We start from the raw sequence: 24,736 nt of genomic DNA, 5'->3' as shown, positions 1-24,736 counted from the left end.
ACAGACATGGCGGGCATGACAGGCATAACGGACATGGCGGGCATGACACTCACTTTCTCAATTTATGGGTAAAATCTGTATTCAGTGAAGACAGATTTTCCCATTACTCAGACAGAAGATAAGTTGGTGCTTTCAAAATTCTATGGAGGGCGAAGCGAGAGGCAGAGACAGTAATTCTGCTGAACGTTCTCCTGATGCAACAGTTTTCCATAGCACTTTATAAGCACCAATTGTCATCTAACTCAGTAATGGGAAAAACTGTATTCACGGAAGACAGAATTTACCAATGAATTAAGACATCAGTCCTGGAGAAAAAAAAAGCTGATTTCTCTCATAAGATATATTGCAAAGTTTCTTATTGTCATATGTATTTTTGATTTATGGAAAAAAACACAATTACTCATTAATCTTCTGCCCTATTTCACTTACAGAGACTCCAAATAGGGTGATTGGCGGCCTGTTTACACTAGACAAGTCAGTATAAGACTCATATGCTGGATTATCGGCGCTCAGTATATACAAGTCCTATACTTGGGTTATTAATCATGATGTAGGGTATGAAATGCTCCTATACTTGGACAGTATAGAAGTTTCCTTTATTAGATCATTGATCAGTTTATAGTCTGTTTATAGTCTGTCATGTCAGACTAACGAAATTTCCTTCTGTGATAGAATCACTGACTGGGTGGATCAGGGAAATGCTGTAGATATATAGTATACCTTGACTTCAGCAAAGCATTTGACAAAGTATCTCACACCATCCTTATTGAAAAAAATGACTAAGTATGGAATGGACAAGGCAACTGTTAGGTGGATTCATAACTGGCTTAGTGATTGGACACAAAGAGTGGTCGTAAATGGCTGCATATCCAGTTGGAAGAATGTCTCAAGTGGGGTACCACAGAGTTCTGTCCTGGGCCCTGTATTGTTCAACATCTTTATCAATGATTTAGATGAAGGAATTGAGGGTAAACTGATTAAATTTGCTGATGACACAAAGCTAGGAGGGATAGCTAATACTAGAGAAGAGAGAGAGAGGATTCAAAAAGATATAAATAAACTGGAGCAGTGGGCAGCAACTAACAGAATGGTTTTTAACAGGGAAAAATGCAAAGTACTACATCTGGGCAATAAAAATGAAAAAAGCATATACAAATGGGAGGAATAATGCTAAGCAACAGCTCATGTGAAAGACTTGGGTATACTAATAGATCACAGACTGAATATGAGTCAACAGTGTGATGCAGCAGCAAAAAAGGCAAATGCAATTCTAGGATGTATTAACAGAAGCATACAGTCTAGATCACGTGAAGTCATTATTTCCCTCTACTCCTCTTTGGTCAGACCTCATCTGGAATATTGTGTCCAGTTTTGGGCACCACATTTAAAAAAGACATCAACAAACTGGAGCAAGTTCAGAAAAGAGCGACCAGAATGGTGACCGGTCTGCAAACCCTGTCTTATGAGGAAAGGTTGCAGGATTTGGGAATGTTTAGTTTGCAAAAGAGAAGACTGAGAGGAGACTTAATAGCTGTCTACAAATATCTAAAGGGCTGTCACATTGTAGAAGGATCAACTTTATTCTCATTTGCACAAGGAAAGACTAGAAGCAATGGGATGAAACTGAATGGGAGGAGATACAGATTAGATATTAGAAAAAACTTTTAGACAGAGTGATCAATGAGTGGAACAAGCTGCCACGAGAAGTGGTGAGTTCTCCTTCAATGTATGTCTTCAAACAGAGGCTGGACAGACATCTGACTGGGATGATTTAGCGAATCCTGCTTTGAGCAGGGGGTTGGACCAGATGGCCCAGGAGGTCCCTTCCAACTCTACGATTCTATGATTCTAAGCCACTCCTTTGTTATTTTAGCTGTGAGCTTAGGGTCATTGTCTTGTTGGAAGGTGAACCTTTGGCCAAGTCTGAGGTCCAGAGCACTCTGGAAGAGGTTTTCATCCAGGATATATCTGTACTTGGCCGCATTCATGTTTCCTTAAATTGCAACCAGTTGTTCTGTCCCTGCAGCTGAAAAACACACCCAAAGCATGATGCTGCCACCACCATGTTTCACTGTTGGGATTGTAATGGGCAGGTGATAAGCAATGCCTGGTTTTCTCCACACATACCGCTTATAATTATCACCAAAAAGTTCTATCTTTGTCTCATCAGACCAGAGAATCTTATTTCTCATAGTCTGGGAGTCCTTTGTGTGCTTTTTTTAGCAAACTCTATGCGGGCTTTCATATGTCTTGCAATGAAGAGAGGTTTCCGTCTGGCCACTCTGCCATAAAGGCCCAACTGGTGGGGGGCTGCAGTGATAGTTGACTTTGTGGAACTTTCTCCCATCTCCCTACTGCATCTGTGGAGCTCAGGCACAGTGATCTTGGGGTTCTTCTTTACCTCTCTCACCAAGGCTCTTCTCCCACGAATGCTCACTTTGGCTGGACGGCCAGGTCTAGGAAGACTTCTGGTGGTCCCAAACTTCTTCAATTTAAGGATTATGAAGGCTACTGTGCTCTTAGGAACCTTGAGTACAGCAGAAATTCTTATGTAACCTTGGCCAGATGGGTGCCTTGCCACAATTCTGTCTCTGAGCTCCTTGGCCATTTCCTTTGACCTTATGATTCTCATTTGGTCTGACATGTACTGTGAAGTCTTATATAGACAGATGTGTGCCTTTATAAATCAAGTCCTATCAGTTTAATTAAACACATCTAGACTCCAATGAAGGAGTAGAACCATCTCAAGGAGGATCACAAGGAAATGGACTGCATGTGACTTAAATATGAGTGTCTGAGCAAAGGGTCAGAATACTTATGACCATGTGATATTTCAGTTTTTCTTTTTTAATAAATTTGCAAAAATTTCTACATTTGTTTTTTTCAGTCAGGATTGGGTGCAGAGTGTACATTAGTGAGAAAAAAATGAACTTTTTTTGAATTTACCAAATGGCTGCAATGAAACAAGAGTGAAAAAGTTAAAAGGGTCTGAATACTTTCTGTACCCACTGTAGAAGATTCTTCTGTTGAATTATTGGATAGGATGGTCAGTATAGACAGATTCTTTATTCAGTTATTAGTCCATATATGGGGTCAGGATAAAAAGCAATAAGTAGGGCGAGTATAGAATGATGATGTACTTGCTCATCGGGCAGTATAAAAGGCTTCTCTCTTGGTCATTATATAGGATGAATAGAGAAGGTCTCTACTGGGTTATTGGTCAGACCGAAGTTTTTCTACTTAGCCAGTGGTGAATTTATATGATCAGTATAAAAAGCCACTGTACTCTATTACTGGTCATTATATAATGTCCCTCTACTAGTCATCAGTTCCATATAGAAAGTTATAGTGCCTATACATGCTTTCATATTTGGTCATTCTGCTGCTCCTTGTCAGCATATAAGTCTACGCTACATAGTCACTGGTCAATATAGAAAGTACCCATCATTGTTAATTCGTCAATAGTCTGTTCAGAAGGCCCCTCTCTTGGGTCATTGGTCTGAACAGAAGGACCCTGTCTTGAGTCATTGGTCTGAATAGAAGGACCCTCTCCTGGGTCATTGGTCTCAATAGAAGGACCTTCTCGTGCGTCATTGGTCTGTATAGAAGGCCCCTCTACTGGGTCATTGATCTGTATAGAAGACCCCTCTCCTGGGTCATAAGTCTGTACTGAAGGCCCCTCTCTTGGGTCATTGGTCTGTATAAAAGGCTCCTCTCTTGCGTCATTGGTCTGTATAGAAGGACCTTCTTCTGGGTCACTGGTCAATATAGCAGGCAGAAAAACACAACAAAGCAATCATCAGCTCAACTGGATTCAGAAATGTCTGTAATGAGGGCGTGGTGCACAGAGACTTCAGGCTGGTGAGACGACCGTCAGCTTACGCTGAGTCGTATTTGTTCTTAGAGTGTACCCTCTGGGTCGTGGCACCCACCCACCTAGGGCGAGCTGACCTAGTGAGAACCCACCCCCTGTACAGGGAGTGTCAGGGGAAAGACCAAGGGGGTGAGCCACCACGGCAGCTGGACCAGACGGCCGGCTCAGGGAGACACTATTGAGTGCCTGGCAACAGGACGAACAGGGTATGAAACATAAGCGAAGTCGTCGCAGAGTTTCTTCAGCAAACGTGGTTACACACTTTAATCAGATACAAGGCAAAAACAGAGAATCAGGTGCAGGGCACAAACGGTGAAACACGGCAAGGTGCGTGCAAGGGCACGCCAAATGTTCCAGACATAGCACGTGCAGAAAACATACCGGAGTCCAGGACAGGATACGTGTTAGGGGTCACACCAGAATTCCTAGGAAGGGTGCGTGCTGGGACACGCTAGAGTCCAAGACAAGGTGCGTGCTAGGAAACACGCCAGAATCCAAGGTAGAGTGCATGCAAGAAGACACGCCAGGGTCCAAGGCAGGTGCGAAGGCATCGGACTCCGGAAGACTGGCAAGGACTGACAGGATCCAGGCATCAGGATGTAGTCATCTGGTTCTGGACCTCTGGCAGCGGTCGGCAGGCTTCAGGAATCCGGCAGACAAACCAGAATACGAGGCAGGATGCGTGCTAGGAGACACGCCAGGGTCAGGTTCAAGGACGGAAGCCTGCGCGTGCTGTGGGCACGTCAGGGACAGATACAAGGACGGAGGCCTGCGCGTGTAGAGGGACACGCCAGGGACAGGTACAAGGACTGAGGCCTGCGCGTGTAGAGGGACACGCCAGGGACAGGTACAAGGACGGAGGCCTGCGCGTGTAGAGGGACACTCCAGGGACAGGTACAAGGACGGAGGCCTGCGCCTGCAGAGAGACACGCCAGGGTCAGGTTCAAGGCAGAGTCCTGCATGTACAAAGGGCATGCCAGGGTCAGGGTTCAAGACCAGGGTTAGGGCCTGTGCGTGCAAGAGGGCACGACAGGGTACAAGCCTGCACGACTTTTACAGAAGCACGGGGAGGTATGCCAAGGAGCAGGCGAGGACCTGTGCGTGCTTTAGAGAGCACATAGAGCACAGTGCAGAAATAGCGTGAGGTGCAAGGAAGCACAGAGAGCACGGTTGGGGCACTGGCTAGCTGGACGGGCTGCAGCACTGACAGACGGGCAAACCTCCAGAGAACCCGACTGAGGCACAGCAGATGACACAGCTGTCACTGACCGACGAGCACTGCTGAGGCACAAGCAGGCAGGCACGGCTAGGGCGGGCATGGCTGAGGCACAAACAGGAGACTAGGAAGGCCAGGCGCATGTAAAGGGCACACAAAGCAACAAGACAAGGCAAAGCAAGAAACATGGCAAGGCAAAGCAGGGAGCGGAGCACGGAGGGGAACATAGGCAGAAACAGGCAAGGCAGAGAACACCGGAAGGACAACAAGTCCAAGCAGGACAAGGACGAAATATGGCACAACGGACAAACATAAGACAAGGCACAGGACAAGAGACGGAGTACAAGCACGGAGCGTGTGCAGAGACGCACGACAGGGCAGAGTGCAGGGGCACAGAATAGAGGGAGCGACCTAGCAGACCAAGCAGCCATGCAGGGAAGCAACACAATACTCAGGCCCTGACCATAGGGAGGGACGGTCTGATATAGCACCATAGCACCAGTACTTCCGGGTCAAGACCAGGGAGGGACTTTGGGTTCAGATCCTCCAGGATCATAGAGAGCATCGCTAGAACAGCCTGGGTAGAACCATAGAGCAGGTCACATGATCAGGAGTTCCAGGAATACAGCAGATTGCAGAACCAGAGCAGGGCTGGAGCATAGGAAAGGTCACATGATCAGGGGTTCCAGGAGTACAGTGGATTGCAGAGTCAGACAGAGATGGATGGTTACCCAGCAACAGCGTGCAGCCATGAGGTAAGCGCGCGTGCACACTACTCCAGGCAACTTGTGGCATAACAGACATGGCGGACATGACAGCTGGTTTCCTGAGCAAGTAAACCATGGAAAAAATATGGAAAATCTAGCAACTGCAATGTTCATTAAAACATTACGCTTATTTGTAGATTAAAATAGGAAAACACAAAATTAACAGGACATATTAGCGCTAAAATCAATGCATTTCGAGCTATACTAGCTCCCAATCCTGACAACATGCGTGCGGCTATGAGTATATATAACATAGAAAGTAGGTGTAGAAAGGCCAAATTCACAGAGGTGCTTAATTGTTAATCCTATGTATACACAGGAAAGAATTGAAAGGAGAAAAGAGTGGGAGGGGAGCGGGAGGCAGGGAAAAAACAAAGAAAAGAGAATAGCACATATCAATGTAGATAGTTAAGGCCCCGTCTCACATAGCGAGATCGCTGCTGTGTCACCGATTTTGTGACACAACAGCGATGTCGCCTGCGATGTCGCCACATGTGACACATAGCGGCAATCGGGCCCCTGCTGCGATGTTGCTGATTGTGCTTGAATGTCCTGGGCCATTTTTTGATCGCTGGTGTCCTGCTTGCCAGCATGCATCGCTGTGTTTGACAGGGACAACGACAAACGACCTCAATACTACAGGTCTGAGAGACAGGGTCCCAACGACAGTCATATCGTTCTGGATCGCTGCTGCGTCGCTGCTGAGATCTGTCTGTTTGACACCTCACCAGCGACCTCGTAGCGACGCACCAGCGATCCCTACCAGGTCGCATCCTTGTCAGGATGACTGGTGCGTGGCCAAGTGTGACGGTACTATTAGAAAAGGAAAGTGTCACAAGATTGGCCGGTATCCTGTATAAAATATCCATATGTATATATAACATAAATTACTAATATTTTATTATCCACCAAAAACATACTTCATGCGAGAGAAAATGTTTTCTCTTTTGTTGTTATCATAATAATAAATCAATGTATTGATAAATCGTTATACCGACAGTTCTTATTTCTCTCATGTGCCCAAAGCTAAAACAAAGCCGTTTTAATGATATTGCATTTAATATATTCAGCCATCTGTTGTGTGTACGATCTGCAATATATTGGCTGCACTTCTTGCAAGTTAAGGCCGGGGTCACACTAGCGATTAAATCGGACGAATGCAATGCGATAAGAAATCGCATTGCATTCATCCCAATGTTATTCTATGGGGCAGCTCACATCATGCGATTTTTTATCGCATCCGTTCCTCGGACCGAGACAATCGCAGCACGCTGCAATTGTCACCGATTTTCGGATCGGATTCGACAATGCAAGTCTATGGAGGCGAGAAAAAATTGGATTGCAAACGGACCCGATGTGTGAGTTGCGGTAAAATCGCACCAAAAGCCCAATTTTTTTTTTTTAAATACAGTAATATCACAGTGACCGTTTAAATAAAGAATCGAATTAATAGATCTAGACACATATATATACATATATATATTTTTATATATATATATATATATATATATTTTATACATGTCATAGAGACACATTTATATATATATTTCTAATTCATACAGTTCTTCATTGCAGAATAGCCGCAGAAACATTTGCCGGCTTTTGTATAATCATTCTTCTGCCCGACATGAAATGACACATGGTTTACATATAGTTAACCATTTCATTTCGTTTTTTTTTTATGTCTATCACTATTAATTATATGAGGGTTTGTGGGTAAAATTTTGGAGTTGTAGGGGTTCATTTAAGGGGTTAATTCGTTGTATTAAATTGCTGGGACTCCCGCTGACGTCACTGAGGCTGCAGGGAGTCCCCGCAATTTAATACAACGAATTAACCCCTTAAATGAACCCCTACAACTCCAAAATTTTACCCACAAACCCTCATATAATTAATAGTGATAGACATAAAAAAAACATGAAATGAAATGGTGAACTATATGTAAACCATGTGTCATTTCATGTCGGGCAGAAGAATGATTATACAAAAGCCGGCTAATGTTTCTGAGGCTATTCTGCAATGAACTGTATGAATTAGAAATATATATATAAATGTGTCTCTATGACATGTATAAAATATATATACATATATTTAATATGTCTAGATTAGAGTTGAGCGAAACGGGTCGAAAAAATTCAAAAGTCGCCGACTTTTGGCAAAGTCGGGTTTCATGAAACGAAACCCGACCCTAGGATGAGGTCGGCCACGAGGTCGGCAACTTACGCGCCAAAGTCGCGTTTCAAAAGTTTGTTTTGCGCTCTTTTTCAGCCAATCAGGATCCACGGACACTGTGGGCAACGTGATGACATAGGTACGGGTCACCACCATCTTTCAGAAGGGCATGCAAGTGATTGGCTTGCTTTGGTGGGCGTCACAGGGGGTATAAAAGGGCGTGCACGCCGACCGCCATCTTACTTCTGCCGATCTTAGCATAGGGAGAGGTTGCTGCTGATTCTGTAGGGAGAGCGTTAGGCAGGGAAGAAGACAGAAAAACTGCTTCTGCTGCTAGCGATTTGGCCTGCACAACACACCAGTCACTGTGTGTGCAGTGCAAGGGGAGGCTATATAGTGGTGTATCAGTGGTGTTGGTTGTTGGGCTGCCTTCTAAGGCTTCCTGACAGGCTGGCATTGCTGTTTACCCACTGCTCCGCAAACTGCTTTTTTAAAAGCAATCCAATCTCCCTTATCCTCTAGTCACTTTGGTCACAGCTGCGCCATCGAGCCTGTCACATAGCGCTCAGATATTCATTGGGCCTCAAACTGCTTTTTTAAAAGCAAGCCCAATTTTTTTTTTTTGTCCTGCTGAGAAGAAAAAAAAACTGCTTCTGCTGCTGATAGCAATTTGGCCTGCACAACACACCAGTCACTGTGTGTGCAGTGCAAGGGGAGGCTATATTGTGGTGTATCAGTAGTGTTGGTTGTTGGGCTGCCTTTTAAGGCTTCCTGACAGGCTGGCATTGCTGTTTACCCACTGCTCCGCAAACTGCTTTTTTAAAAGCAATCCAATCTCCCTTATCATCTAGTCACTTTGGTCACAGCTGTGCCATCGAGCCTGTCACATAGCGCTCAGATATTCATTGGGCCTCACACAATCCAAAAGTGTCCAGTGTCCACAAGTGTGTGCAGAGATTCAAAATCTCCCTTATCTTCTAGTCACTTATGTCACAGCTGTGCCATCGAGCCTGTCACATAGCGCTCAGATATTCATTGGGCCTCACACAATCCAAAAGTGTCCAGTGTCCAAAAGTGTGTGCAGAGATTCAAAATCTCACTTATCCTCTAGTCACTTAGGTCACAGCTGTGCCATCGAGCCTGTCTCATAGTGCTCAGATATTCATTGGGCCTCACACAATCCAAAAGTGTCCAGTGTCCAAAAGTGTGTGCAGAGATTCAAAATCTCCCTTATCCTCTAGTCACTTAGGTCACAGCTGTGCCATCGAGCCTGTCACATAGCGCTCAGATATTCATTGGGCCTCACACAATCCAAAAGTGTCCAGTGTCCAAAAGTGTGTGCAGAGATTCAAAATCTCCCTTATCCTCTAGTCACTTAGGTCACAGCTGTGCCATCGAGCCTGTCACATAGCGCTCAGATATCAGTGGGCCTCACACAATCCAAAAGTGTCCAGTGTCCAAAAGTGTGTGCAGAGATTCAAAATCTCACTTATCCTCTAGTCACTTAGGTCACAGCTGTGCCATCGAGCCTGTCACATAGCGCTCAGATATCAGTGGGCCTCACACAATCCAAAAGTGTCCAGTGTCCAAAAGTGTGTGCAGAGATTCAAAATCTCACTTATCCTCTAGTCACTTAGGTCACAGCTGTGCCATCGAGCCTGTCACATAGCGCTCAGTTATCAGTGGGCCTCACACAATCCAAAAGTGTCCAGTGTCCAAAAGTGTGTGCAGAGATTCAAAATCTCACTTATTCTCTAGTCACTTAGGTCACAGCTGTGCCATCGAGCCTGTCACATAGCGCTCAGATATCAGTGGGCCTCACACAATCCAAAAGTGTCCAGTGTCCAAAAGTGTGTGCAGAGATTCAAAATCTCACTTATCCTCTAGTCACTTAGGTCACAGCTGTGCCATCGAGCCTGTCACATAGCGCTCAGATATTCATTGGGCCTCACACAATCCAAAAGTGTCCAGTGTCCAAAAGTGTGTGCAGAGATTCAAAATCTCACTTATCCTCTAGTCACTTAGGTCACAGCTGTGCCATCGAGCCTGTCTCATAGTGCTCAGATATTCATTGGGCCTCACACAATCCAAAAGTGTCCAGTGTCCAAAAGTGTGTGCAGAGATTCAAAATCTCCCTTATCCTCTAGTCACTTAGGTCACAGCTGTGCCATCGAGCCTGTCACATAGCGCTCAGATATTCATTGGGCCTCACACAATCCAAAAGTGTCCAGTGTCCAAAAGTGTGTGCAGAGATTCAAAATCTCACTTATCCTCTAGTCACTTAGGTCACAGCTGTGCCATCGAGCCTGTCACATAGCGCTCAGATATCAGTGGGCCTCACACAATCCAAAAGTGTCCAGTGTCCAAAAGTGTGTGCAGAGATTCAAAATCTCACTTATCCTCTAGTCACTTAGGTCACAGCTGTGCCATCGAGCCTGTCACATAGCGCTCAGATATCAGTGGGCCTCACACAATCCAAAAGTGTCCAGTGTCCAAAAGTGTGTGCAGAGATTCAAAATCTCACTTATCCTCTAGTCACTTAGGTCACAGCTGTGCCATCGAGCCTGTCACATAGCGCTCAGATATTCATTGGGCCTCACACAATCCAAAAGTGTCCAGTGTCCAAAAGTGTGTGCAGAGATTCAAAATCTCACTTATCCTCTAGTCACTTAGGTCACAGCTGTGCCATCGAGCCTGTCTCATAGTGCTCAGATATTCATTGGGCCTCACACAATCCAAAAGTGTCCAGTGTCCAAAAGTGTGTGCAGAGATTCAAAATCTCCCTTATCCTCTAGTCACTTAGGTCACAGCTGTGCCATCGAGCCTGTCACATAGCGCTCAGATATTCATTGGGCCTCACACAATCCAAAAGTGTCCAGTGTCCAAAAGTGTGCGCAGAAATTCAAAATCTCCCCTGTCCTATAGACACCTTGTACCTTGTTTTACATACTATATAGTTTGTTGGATTTTGTCTACATTTCTACCAAAAATGAGGAAGGCTGGTGGAAGAGGCCGTGGAATTGGGCGGGGGTTGGCAGCTGGTAATGATGGTGTTGGTGGTGGATCTGATGGTAGTGGCAAGAGCAAAATAGGACCGAATGCAGGAGGTGTTGAGCCTGCGTCATCGTCTGGCTACATAAGGCCTCGAACGCTTAGTTTTCTAGGAGTTGGCAAACCGCTTTTAAAGCCAGAGTATCAGGAAAAAGTTTTGTCTTACATTGCTGACTCAGCCTCCAGCTCTATCGCCTCCTCTTCTTCAGTTGTAAAAAGTAAAAGCACTGAGTCGTCATTGGAGGCTCATGTTCATGAACCACACCTTTCCTTGTGTCCTTCACCCCAACCAAGATTGAAGGATGACGCAGGCCATACTACTGATTACTCCATGGAGCTGTTTTCACATACCATGCCTGGATTATCAAGTGAAATGGTGAATTACCCAGGCCAAGATGAATCTGACATGGAGTGCACTGATGCACAGCCGCTGATGGATGATTCTGCTGATACATTCACTCAGAGCACTACATTGTCCTCGCAGTGTACAGAGCCAGATTCTGACCCTGATGAGACTCAGGTGCCCCTTCCCGCACACTATACCACCATACACGGTGACACAGAGGAAGGTGCACATGACATAGAAGAGGAGGTGATGGATGACCCAGTTGTTGACCCAGATTGGCATCCATTGGGGAAGAGGGTGCTGCTTCCAATAGCTCAGATGAGGAGCATCCACAGCAGACATCGACATCGCAACAGCTGTTATCCGGCAGGCCCGGAGCACTCCAAAGACAGGTTCCAAACATCAAAAGAGTTGCTGGACAGCTTGTCCAGAGGGTCAAAAGATCACAGCGTGCTAGGCCGCAAAATGTCTGCCAAAGTAGGAAGAGTGCAGTGTGGCACTTTTTTGAACAAAATCCTCATGATCAGGCCAAGGTTATCTGTAAGAAGTGCGCAAAGACCTTTAGCCGAGGGAAAAATCTGAAAAATTTGAATACCAGTTGCATGCTTAGACATTTAACCAGCATGCACTTGCAAGCGTGGACACAACACCAAACCTCAAGTGCCACATGTGCAACTGATCACAACGAAGGTAGTCAGCAACGCTACATTGTTTCCCCCACTGTAAGCCCACCGGTTAGCACAGTAGCAAATGTTGAGGTGTCGTTGCAAGGCCACAGCAGTCAGGGAATCCCACTGTTATATCAATGAAAGACTGATTCTAGGCCATCAGAAAGAACACCAACTCCATCACCATCATCAACCCTCTCTCAGTCCGCCCTGTCCACCGCTACTTCCACCATATGCAGCTCTCAAGTCCAGCTCACCCTCCCAGACACTATGAGTAGGTCAAGAAAGTACTCAGTCTCTCATCCGCGTACACTGGGTTTGAACGCCCACATTGCCAAACTAATCTCGTTTGAGATGATGCCCTTTCGGTTGGTGGAAAGCACAGCTTTCCGCGAACTCATGGCCTATGCAGTACCACGCTATGACCTACCCAGTCGCCACTTCTTCTCTCGCAAAGCCATCCCAGCCCTCCACCATCATGTGAAAGACCGCATTGTCCATGCACTCAAGCAGTCAGTGAGCGGAAAGGTGCACCTCACTACTGATGCATGGTCCAGTCGGCATGGCCAGGGCCGTTACGTGTCCATCACTGCGCACTGGGTTAATGTGGTGGATGCAGGGTCCACAGGGGACAGCGGTGGTGGGACAGTGCTGCCTAGCCCACGGTATAGGAAACAGTTGGCTGTAGGCGTTCCACCCTCCTCCTCCTCGTCCAGAAGCGAAAGCTCGTCCACAGAGCGCAGTTGTACGAGCACTCCATCTGCAGCTGCCACTGTTGCACACGATGTGTCCCCCTATCGAGCAGCTAGTGGAAAGCGTCAGCAGGCTGTGTTGCAGATGATGCGTTTGGGCGACAGACATACCGCCGAGGTGCTGGCCGAGTACTTGAAGCGACAAACTGAGTCATGGCTGGGCAATGTACATCTTGAGGCAGGCAAGGTAGTTAGTGATAACGGCCGTAATTTTGTGGCAGCCATAGCCCTTTCAAAACTCAGCCACATACCTTGCTTGGCTCACACCTTGAACCTGGTGGTGCAGTGCTTTCTCAAAAATTATCCGGAGTTAACAGCCCTGCTCCAGAAGGTGCGAAGACTGTGCGCGCACATCTGCCGGTCGCCTGTACACTCCGTTCGTATGCAGAAGCTGCAGCGATTGCTCCACCTTCCCAACCACCGCCTCATTATCGACATTGCAACAAGGTGGAACTCCACCCTGCACATGGTGGAGCGGCTGTGCGAGCAGAGGCAGGCCATAATGCATTTGTGGGAGGATACACGGCCAGGCACTTTGAGAGCAGACATGGAGTTGACAGGTGTGCAGTGGTCGAAGCTGAAAGACCTCTGTAAAGTCCTTCAGTGTTTTGAGGAATGCACACGGCTGGTAAGCGCAGACGACGCCATCCTAAGCATGAGCATCCCACTTATGCGTCTGCTCATGCAAACTTTGACGCACCTTAAGGAGCAGGCGTCTGCAGCCAATGTTGATGAGGAGGAAGAGGAGGAGGGAATCCTTGATGACATTCAGCCATTGTCTGTTCAGGGACCTCTCCTGAACAAGGTGGAGGAAGAAGAGGAGGAGGAGGATGATGATGGGGATGATTACTTAGGGGAGGAGGATGCATCTCGTGGGGCAAGTGAAAATGTTGGCATGGCAAGGTCTGGTACAGGGTTTGTGCGTGACTGGAGGGATGTGGATTTGCCAGAAAGTGCATCATTGACACCGGGAACATTGGCCCACATGTCAGATTATGCCTTGCGGATCCTAAAAAGGGACCCCCGCATTGCCAAAATGATGAACGATGACGACTACTGGTTGGCCAGCATCCTGGATCCACGCTATAAAGGCAAATTACAAAACATCATGCCACAGGAGAACCTTGACCTAATATTGGCTAATAAACAAGCAACTCTGGTAAATCGGTTGCTTGAGGCATTCCCCGCACACAGCAGCGGTGATGGTTCTCACACGAGCCGTACGGGCCGGGGGCAGCTTGGCAGAGGTGTTCGTGGTGCACACAGCAGAAGTGGCGTTGGAGACAGGGGTTTCATGACAATGTTGTGGACTGATTTTTCAAATACCGCTCACACAACTGGTAATACTGCATCGATGGAAAGTGACAGGAGACAGCAGTTGTCAACCATGGTTACAAACTACTTTTCCTCCCATATCGATGTTCTCCCACACAGGTCATTCCCCTTTGACTATTGGGCCGCTAAACTGGACACCTGGCCTGAATTGGCCCAATATGCCTTACAGGAGCTCGCTTGCCCAGCTGCAAGTGTGCTATCGGAAAGAGTCTTCAGTGCAGCTGGATCAATCCTGACAGAAAAAAGGACCCGTCTGTCAACCCAAAATGTGGATGATCTAACCTTCATTAAAATGAACCATGCATGGGTTTCCAAGGATTTTGTCCCACCTTCCCCTGATGACACATAGGGTAACAGAAAAATGGCTTGCTTTGGTCCACCTCTTCCTGGGACTTGACCTATTTCGCCTTTTGCATCAGCTGAATGTCCAACATCAACATATGCCACTTTCTAAAACTCCCTAACTGTGCTGCCTCCCCCCCCATGGCTGGGGTCACCACCTAGCGCACGACACCGTGCGAGTGCCGTTGCCCTGGACAGGTGGGTAGGCCGACTCTTGGGCGCGGGCACTGGCACAGGGTCCCTCATAGTGCAATCAAGTGTCTCTGACGCTGTACTATGAGGGGCCCAGTGCCAGTACCGACGCCCACGAGTGGGCCCCCCTTGCTTGGGCAGGGCCCCAGCATTTGCAATCTTTACCTCTCCCTGCTCCTCCGCTGTGTAATCTGGGCCGTCAAATCCATACTGTGCCTGACACCGTCTGAGCCTGCCTCCTGAGACATATATTTTGAATGTGTACGCTATCCATACATGTTATCCGGGGATACGGTACCCTTTCTAACCTTTGTGCAATCACGTGCAATCCATACTGGGCCTAACACCGTCTGAGCCTGCCTCCTGAGACATATATTTTGATTGTGTACGCTATCCATACATGTTATCCGGGGATACGGTACCCTTTCTAACCTTTGTGCAATCACGTGCAATCCATACTGGGCCTAACACCGTCTGAGCCTGCCTCCTGAGACATATATTTTGAATGTGTACGCTATCCATACATGTTATCCGGGGATACGGTACCCTTTCTAACCTTTGTGCAATCACGTGCAATCCATACTGGGCCTAACACCGTCTGAGCCTGCCTCCTGAGACATATATTTTGAATGTGTACGCTATCCATACATGTTATCCGGGGATACGGTACCCTTTCTAACCTTTGTGCAATCACGTGCAATCCATACTGGGCCTAACACCGTCTGAGCCTGCCTCCTGAGACATATATTTTGAATGTGTACGCTATCCATACATGTTATCCGGGGATACGGTACCCTTTCTAACCTTTGTGCAATCACGTGCAATCCATACTGGGCCTAACACCGTCTGAGCCTGCCTCCTGAGACATATATTTTGAATGTGTACGCTATCCATACATGTTATCCGGGGATACGGTACCCTTTCTAACCTTTGTGCAATCACGTGCAATCCATACTGGGCCTAACACCGTCTGAGCCTGCCTCCTGAGACATATATTTTGAATGTGTACGCTATCCATACATGTTATCCGGGGATACGGTACCCTTTCTAACCTTTGTGCAATCACGTGCAATCCATACTGGGCCTAACACCGTCTGAGCCTGCCTCCTGAGACATATATTTTGAATGTGTACGCTATCCATACATGTTATCCGGGGATACGGTACCCTTTCTAACCTTTGTGCAATCACGTGCAATCCATACTGGGCCTAACACCGTCTGAGCCTGCCTCCTGAGACATATATTTTGAATGTGTACGCTATCCATACATGTTATCCGGGGATACGGTACCCTTTCTAACCTTTGTGCAATCACGTGCAATCCATACTGGGCCTAACACCGTCTGAGCCTGCCTCCTGAGACATATATTTTGAATGTGTACGCTATCCATACATGTTATCCGGGGATACGGTACCCTTTCTAACCTTTGTGCAATCACGTGCAATCCATACTGGGCCTAACACCGTCTGAGCCTGCCTCCTGAGACATATATTTTGAATGTGTACGCTATCCATACATGTTATCCGGGGATACGGTACCCTTTCTAACCTTTGTGCAATCACGTGCAATCCATACTGGGCCTAACACCGTCTGAGCCTGCCTCCTGAGACATATATTTTGAATGTGTACGCTATCCATACATGTTATCCGGGGATACGGTACCCTTTCTAACCTTTGTGCAATCACGTGCAATCCATACTGGGCCTAACACCGTCTGAGCCTGCCTCCTGAGACATATATTTTGAATGTGTACGCTATCCATACATGTTATCCGGGGATATGGTACCCTTTCTAACCTTTGTGCAATCACGTGCAATCCATACTGGGCCTAACACCGTCTGAGCCTGCCTCCTGAGACATATATTTTGAAAGTGTACGCTATCCATACATGTTATCCGGGGATACGGTACCCTTTCTAACCTTTGTGCAATCACGTGCAATCCATACTGGGCCTAACACCGTCTGAGCCTGCCTCCTGAGACATATATTTTGAATGTGTACGCTATCCATACATGTTATCCGGGGATACGGTACCCTTTCTAACCTTTGTGCAATCACGTGCAATCCATACTGGGCCTAACACCGTCTGAGCCTGCCTCCTGAGACATATTTTGAATGTGTACGCTATCCATACATGTTATCCGGGGATACGGTACCCTTTCTAACCTTTGTGCAATCACGTGCAATCCATACTGGGCCTAACACCGTCTGAGCCTGCCTCCTGAGACATATATTTTGAATGTGTACGCTATCCATACATGTTATACGGGGATACGGTACCCTTTCTAACCTTTGTGCAATCACGTGCAATCCATACTGGGCCTAACACCGTCTGAGCCTGCCTCCTGAGACATATATTTTGAATGTGTACGCTATCCATACATGTTATCCGGGGATACGGTACCCTTTCTAACCTTTGTGCAATCACGTGCAATCCATACTGGGCCTAACACCGTCTGAGCCTGCCTCCTGAGACATATATTTTGAATGTGTACGCTATCCATACATGTTATCCGGGGATACGGTACCCTTTCTAACCTTTGTGCAATCACGTGCAATCCATACTGGGCCTAACACCGTCTGAGCCTGCCTCCTGAGACATATTTTGAATGTGTACGCTATCCACACATGTTATCTGGGGATACGGTACCCTTTCTAACCTTTGTGCAATCACGTGTAATCCATAATGGGCGTGAGAACGGCTGGCGAGCTGTTAAGCAAGCTACAACAGCTGTGGTTTGCACACGTAAGTTTTTCATTTTTTCAGGAATGACGGTTAGGCCTAATTCCGGAACTGCAGTTGACCTGCCCTTACTGGGAAATCATTGTTCGCGGGTAATAATTGTAATCAGTGATCCCCATCACTAACGTTGTTCAGCGGGTTATCTGCACCTGTAAGCGACAAACGCTGGCCTTTTCAGTGTAGCGCACATGCAGCCACGGACATGTAAGGGCATGACACACCAGTTATTGGCCAATCTCATGTTCCAGAGCCTCACGTGTCCCTCTAGTAAGCCGGACTCGGACCGCGGGGCATGACGGAGTCTCGTTCGTTAACGGAATTAAGCTTGCAATGTGTGCATCTGTTCTGTAGCTGGCATGGTTGAGGTTTCCCAGGTGGAGTCGAATTTAACCGTAGGCTCCACTCCTGGTGGTGCCCTTCTGGACATTCCTTTAAGGTTCAGCTTTGCAACCATACTGCCCACGTAAAACAAACAATTTGCCTTCATGAACGCTGTTTGGAGGGTCATGACTCGTGGGAATAACGCCGCCCAATCAGTTAACCTGCTAGAGAGATCCTTCGTTGCTCCCAAGCATGACATCACACTCCCTAGGAGGAAGGTAATGCCACTGTGGCGACCGTACTCCTGGGGGCGACACAAGTGCACTGATGCCCAGCCACTGCTCGATGAATCTGCTGGTACATTGACCCAGACCACTACATTCCCCTCGCACGCTACACGGCCTGAATCTGACCCTGATGAAACTCAGGTTACCCTTCCCATATAAAGTTCCATCTTACACGGTGACAAAGAGGAAGCTGCAGATGAAAGTGCAGGTTCGGCCCACCCGCCATCAGACACACCACCGTACTATCAGGGGCCCTGTGCCAGTGCCGTCGCCAACGAGTGGGCCCCCCCTGCTTGCTCAGGATCACAGCACTTGCAAGGTTGAAATACTGTGCAGTGAGATGGAAGATGGGGACGACGAGGAGTCCAGACTAGTACAGGGATTCCCTAGCGAGGAGACTAATTTGATTGTTTTCAATGTTGGGACAGCAATTTTTGGGGAGCACGTTACTCTGGAGAATGATAGATGGGGCCCACCATACACTGGAACATTCCAAAGGTGGACATCAGACACTGGAGCAGCATTTACAGGGCCCATTATACACTAGAGCATTAGAAATGGGGCTCATTATGTTTGGAGCATTATTTGGGCCCATAAGACAGTGGAGCTTCATCCATGGGGACCAACATATACTGTAGCATTATGTGGAGCTCATCATATACTGTTTCAAACATTATATGGGACCAATGATTCTGTATGGAGAAATACACTCACTGGCCACTTTATTAGGTACACCATGCTAGTAACGGGTTGGACCCCCTTTTGCCTTCAGAACTGCCTCAATTCTTCGTGGCAGAGATTCAACAAGGTGCTGGAAGCATTCCTCAGAGATTTTGGACCATATTGACATGATGGCATCACACAGTTGGCGCAGATTTGTCGGCTGCACATCCCTGATGCGAATCTCCCGTTCCACAACATCCCAAAGATGCTCTATTGGATTGAGATCTGGTGACTGAGGAGGCCATTTGAGTACAGTGAACTCATTGTCATGTTCAAGAAACCAATCTGAGATGATTCGAGCTTTATGACATGGCGCATTATCCTGCTGAAAGTAGCCATCAGATGCCTGTTCTTAGCTGAGAGGAGTGGTACCCAGTGTGGTCTTCTGCTGCTGTAGCCCATCTGCCTCAAAGTTCGACGCACTGTGCGTTCAGAGATGCTCTTCTGCCTACCTTGGTTGTAACGGGTGGCAATTTGAGTCACTGTTGCCTTTCTATCAGCTCGAACCAGTATGCCCATTCTCCTCTGACCTCTGGCATCAACAAGGCATTTCCGGCCACAGAACTGCCGCTCACTGGATTTTTTTTCTTTTTCGGACCATTCTCTGTAAACCCTAGAGATGGTTGTGCGTGAAAATCCCAGTAGATCAGCAGTTTCTGAAATACTCAGACCAGCCCTTCTGGCACCAACAATCATGCCACGTTCAAAGGCACTCAAATCACCTTTCTTCCCCATACTGATGCTCGGTTTGAACTGCAGGAGATTGTCTTGACCATGTCTACATGCCTAAATGCACTGAGTTGCCGCCATGTGATTGGCTGATTAGAAATTAAGTCTTAACACACAGTTGGACAGGTGTACCTAATAAAGTGGCCAGTGAGTGTAGATGGGCCTCGTCATGAGATGTAAAAGTGAAGTATTTTTCATTGTACTATACCGCTATTTCTCTGCCGTATCGGAGCATGATGAGTTTTGGTATGTGTTAAAGGGGCGCTCTTTCGCCCAGGGCACATGAAAACCTGGAGCCAGCCCCCCCCCCACAACTTTAGCCAAATAACCCCCATTTTTCAGTGCGTAACTTGTATTATGAAGTTAATTAAGGTTGACAAGCTTAAGTAAGAAGAATTGATGCTTTTGGCATTCAAATGGGCACTGTAGGTGTGTTTCCTGTCCTCCTCTCACTGCCGACTTTTATTCCCCATTGACTTACATTGGGTTTCGTGTTTCGGGACGACCCCGACTTTTCCCTATAATCGGCCGATCTTGCTCGACCCGACTTTTGGAAAAGTCGGGTTTCACGAAACGAAACGCGACCCTAAAAAACCAAAAGTCGCTCAACTCTAGTCTAGATCTATTAATTCGTTTGTGTGGGGAAACCTGTCATTGGGCTCTATTATATGTCCATTTAGCTACCCTGCGAGAAAATCTTGCCAGACGGATGTCAAAAGGATGCTTACATGCGTTTAAAATCGCATCGATGAAGAAAAATCGCATCAAAAACGGATCACTGGTTAAGATACTTTTGTGCGATTTCGGACCGTTAAAATGGGACCGATTTTTTATTCGTTGTGTGTGACTCCAGCCTTAAAGTTAGAATTGCGGAGCACATTCAGAATGTGATTCCGGACCCCTTAACCCCGTCACAACATGCGCCGTACATGTTTGTCGCATGTCGGGTCTCCCCCTTTGATATGGCTCTAGTGCTGAGCCCACATCTTTTCTGGAACCTGTCAGCTGACATGTGCCCCTAACAGCTGCGGGTGAAATTTTGATCCACCCACCCCTGTGGTTGCCTGATAGCTATAAGCGCGCGGTCGGCACTCAAAGCAAGTGAGCATTCCTGCTACAAAGAAGGGCTGAAGCCTTGCTCTGTGTAGCACAAGGGATCAGCTTCTACAGTAAACTCCTAGGGAGATTATTGAAGCAAGTAAAAACTTTAAAAAAAAAAAAAAAAAAAAAAAAAATGTTTAAATATTTAAAAAATAGAAAATAAGTTTAAATCACCCCATTCAAAATAAAAAATACACATATTTGGTATCGCCGTGTTCAGAATCGCCTGATCTAATAAAAAGAATTAACCCAATCGCTAAACGGTGTAGCGAGAAAAAAAATCCAAATGGTAGATTAAAGTTTTTTTGAGTTGCACTCGCTTTGCAATTTCTCCACACTTGGAAAATTATTTCTGTTTTCCAATACATTTTGTGGTATAATCAATGGTGTTGCTCAAAGTTACAACTTGTACCACAAAAAAACAAGCCCTCACATGGACATACTGATGGGAAAATAAAGAAAAGTTATGGCTCTGGAAAGAAGGGGAGCAAAAAACAGAGACGCAAAAGCGGAAAATGGCCCAGGGGTGAAGGGGTTAAAAAAATACTGTATATATCTATGTCTGGTTTATCTAAACATGTCCATAACATTCATGAAGGAAATTGTTCTATTCTATTAATTACAGGCATGGAGAAAGTGAACTGTCCAGCTGCAGGCGGGGATTGGCTGCGACTTCTTTTTGAACCAGAAGCCTTTTGGATTTTCCATGTAGCCACCAGATTCCCCAGTGGGTTAAATTATAACAATATAAACATTAAAGGGAATCTGTCACCTATTTTTTCACATATAAGATGCGACCACCGCCATCAGGCTTATCTACAGCATTCTATAATGCTGTAGATAAGCCCCCGATGTAACCTGAAAGAGAAGAAAAACGACTTCTATTATACTCACTGAGGGGGTGGTCTGGCGCCTCCCATCTTCTAGAGATGACGTCCTCTTCTTTGCTTCCCGTCGCAGCTCCTGCGCAGGCGCACTTATCGGCCCAGTTGAGGGCAGAGCAGAGTACTGCAGTGCGCAGGTGCCAGACCTCTATGACCTTTCCCGGCGCCTGCGCACTGCAGTACTCTGCTCTGTCCTCAACAGGGCCGATAAGTACACCTGCGCCAGAGTCACGACGGGAAGCAAAGAAGAGGATGTCATCGCTAGAAGATGGGAGGCGCCGGACCCGGTGAGTATTATATAACTCGTTTTTCTTCTCATTCAGGTTACATCGGGGGATTATCTACAGCATTATAGAATGCTGTAGATAAGCCTGATGGCGGTGGCCGCAGCTTATATGCGAAAAAATAGGTGACAGATTCCCTTTAAGAATTTGCAATCCTTTCTGCCATTTTGAGATACTGGGATAGGGTTTGTCAACAAAAGCCGAAAATATTATGGTTTTTCCTCTTATAATGACTTTGATATAACTCTGGACACGTGGGAAATCAGGAAGGTCGGTATAAAGATTTATCAATAGATTTATTATCAATATGATCACGACAAAAGAGAACATGTTTTCTCTCATGTGATGTATGTTTTTGGGGGATTATAAAATTATTTATTACAGCACCATTTATTCCAATATGAAGTAATTTCTGTTATAAATACATATGGATAGTCTCTGCAGGATACCGGCCAATCTTGTGATACTTTCCCGCCCAACCAGCCACATTTATATGTGCTATTCTCTTTTCTTTGTTCCCCCTGCTCCTCCTCTTTTCTCCTTAACTGACAATATACAGGGCAATGTCACTGCCGGTATGCAGGCCCTGTGCTGGGGCATTGCCGGTATACGGGACCCCATGCTCGGTTATTGCCGGTATACGAGGGTCCTGTGCTGTGGTATTGTCGGTATACGGGACCCCATGCTCGGTTACTGCCAGTATACAGGCCCTGTGCTGTGGTATTGTCGGTATACGGGACCCCATGCTCGGTTACTGCCAGTATACAGGCCCTGTGCTGTGGTATTGTCGGCACACAGGGCCCCATGCTCAGTCACTGCCAGTATACGGGACCCCATGCTCGGTTACTGCCAGTATACAGGCCCTGTGCTGTGGTATTGTCGGCACACAGGGCCCCATGCTCAGTCACTGCCGGTATACGGGACCCCATGCTCGGTTACTGCCAGTATACAGGCCCTGTGCTGTGGTATTGTCGGCACACGGGAGCCCATGCTCAGTCACTGCCGGTATACGGGGCCCTGTGCTGTGGTATTGCCGGTATACGGGACCCCATGCTCGGTTATTGCCAGTATACAGGGCCCCATGCTCAGTCACTGCCGGTATACAGGCCCTGTGCTGGGGCATTGCCGGTATACGGGACCCCATGCTCGGTTACTGCCAGTATACAGGCCGTGCTGTGGTATTGTCGGCACACGGGGGCCCATGCTCAGTCACTGCCGGTATACGGGACCCTGTGCTGGGGATTGCCAGTATACGGGACCCCATGCTCGGTTATTGCCAGTATACAGGGCCCCATGCTCAGTCACTGCCGGTATACGGGACCCCATGCTCGGTTACTGCCGGTATACAGGCCCTGTGCTGTGGTATTGCAGGCACACAGGGCCCCATGCTCAGTTATTGCCAGTATACAGGCCCTGTGCTGGGGCATTGCCGGTATACGGAGCCCCATGCTCGGTTATTGCCAGTATACAGGCCCTGTGCTGGGGCATTGCCGGTACACGGGGCCCCATGCTCAGTCACTGCCAGTATACAGGCCCTGTGCTGTGGTATTGTCGGCACACGGGGCCCCATGCTCAGTCACTGCCAGTATACAGGCCCTGTGCTGTGGTATTGCAGGCACACAAGGCCCCATGCTCAGTTATTGCCAGTATACAGGGCCCCATGCTCAGTCACTGCCGGTATACGGGACCCCATGCTCGGTTACTGCCGGTATACAGGGCCCCATGCTCGGTTATTGCAAGTATACAGGCCCTGTGCTGGGGCATTGCCGGTATACGGAGCCCCATGCTCAGTTATTGCCAGTATACAGGCCCTGTGCTGTGGTATTGTCAGCACACGGGGCCCCATGCTCAGTCACTGCCAGTATACAGGCCCTGTGCTGTGGTATTGTCAGCACACGGGGCCCCATGCTCAGTCACTGCCAGTATACAGGCCCTGTGCTGTGGTATTGCAGGCACACAAGGCCCCATGCTCAGTCACTGCCAGTATACAGGCCCTGTGCTGTGGTATTGCAGGCACACAAGGCCCCATGCTCAGTCACTGCCAGTATACAGGCCCTGTGCTGTGGTATTGCAGGCACACAAGGCCCCATGCTCAGTTATTGCCAGTATACAGGGCCCCATGCTCAGTCACTGCCGGTATATGGGACCCCATGCTCGGTTACTGCCGGTATACAGGCACACAGGGCCCCATGCTCGGTTATTGCCAGTATACAGGCCCTGTGCTGGGGCATTGCCGGTATACGGGACCCCATGCTCGGTTACTGCCGGTATACGGAGCCCCATGCTCAGTCACTGCCAGTATACAGGCCCTGTGCTGTGGTATTGTCAGCACACGGGGCCCCATGCTCAGTCACTGCCAGTATACAGGCCCTGTGCTGTGGTATTGCAGGCACACAAGGCCCCATGCTCAGTTATTGCCAGTATACAGGGCCCCATGCTCAGTCACTGCCGGTATATGGGACCCCATGCTCGGTTACTGCCGGTATACAGGCACACAGGGCCCCATGCTCGGTTATTGCCAGTATACAGGCCCTGTGCTGGGGCATTGCCGGTATACGGAGCCCCATGCTCGGTTATTGCCAGTATACAGGCCCTGTGCTGGGGCATTGCCGGTATACGGAGCCCCATGCTCGGTTATTGCCAGTATACAGGCCCTGTGCTGTGGTATTGTCGGTATACAGGCCCTTTGCTCGGTTACTGCCGGTATACAGGCCCTGTGCTGTGGTATTGCCGGTATACAGGCCCGGTGCTCGGTTATTGCCAGTATACAGGCCCTCTGCTCGGTCACTGCCGGTTTAAAGGCCTCGTGCTGAAGTATTGCCGGTATACGGGGTCCTGTGCTCGGTTATTGCCGGTACACAGGCAGGCCCTGTGCTCGGTCACTGCTGGTATACGAGGCCCTGTGCACGGTCACTGCTGGTATACGAGGCCCCGTGCTTCAGTACATGA

The 24,736-nt window shown here is 47.7% G+C and overlaps 1 long non-coding RNA gene across 1 annotated transcript in view; it reads right to left on the bottom strand.

The window, feature by feature from the left end:
* LOC141094663 (uncharacterized) overlaps window positions 1-24,691 on the bottom strand; it is a 66,427-nt gene extending 41,736 nt beyond the window's left edge. The window contains exon 1 of the long non-coding RNA XR_012233150.1: window positions 24,609-24,691. This is a non-coding gene — a long non-coding RNA (uncharacterized lncRNA). The remainder of the gene's footprint in view (window positions 1-24,608) is intronic.
* Window positions 24,692-24,736: the final 45 nt, after the last annotated feature.

Source organism: Dendrobates tinctorius, unplaced genomic scaffold (assembly GCF_039654945.1).
Source record: "Dendrobates tinctorius isolate UK_male_01 unplaced genomic scaffold, ASM3965494v1 ptg000065l, whole genome shotgun sequence".
Classification (NCBI taxonomy): domain Eukaryota; kingdom Metazoa; phylum Chordata; class Amphibia; order Anura; family Dendrobatidae; genus Dendrobates; species Dendrobates tinctorius.
Note: the sequence above shows the minus strand (reverse complement) of the source record. Positions and strands in the feature narration are given on the sequence as shown.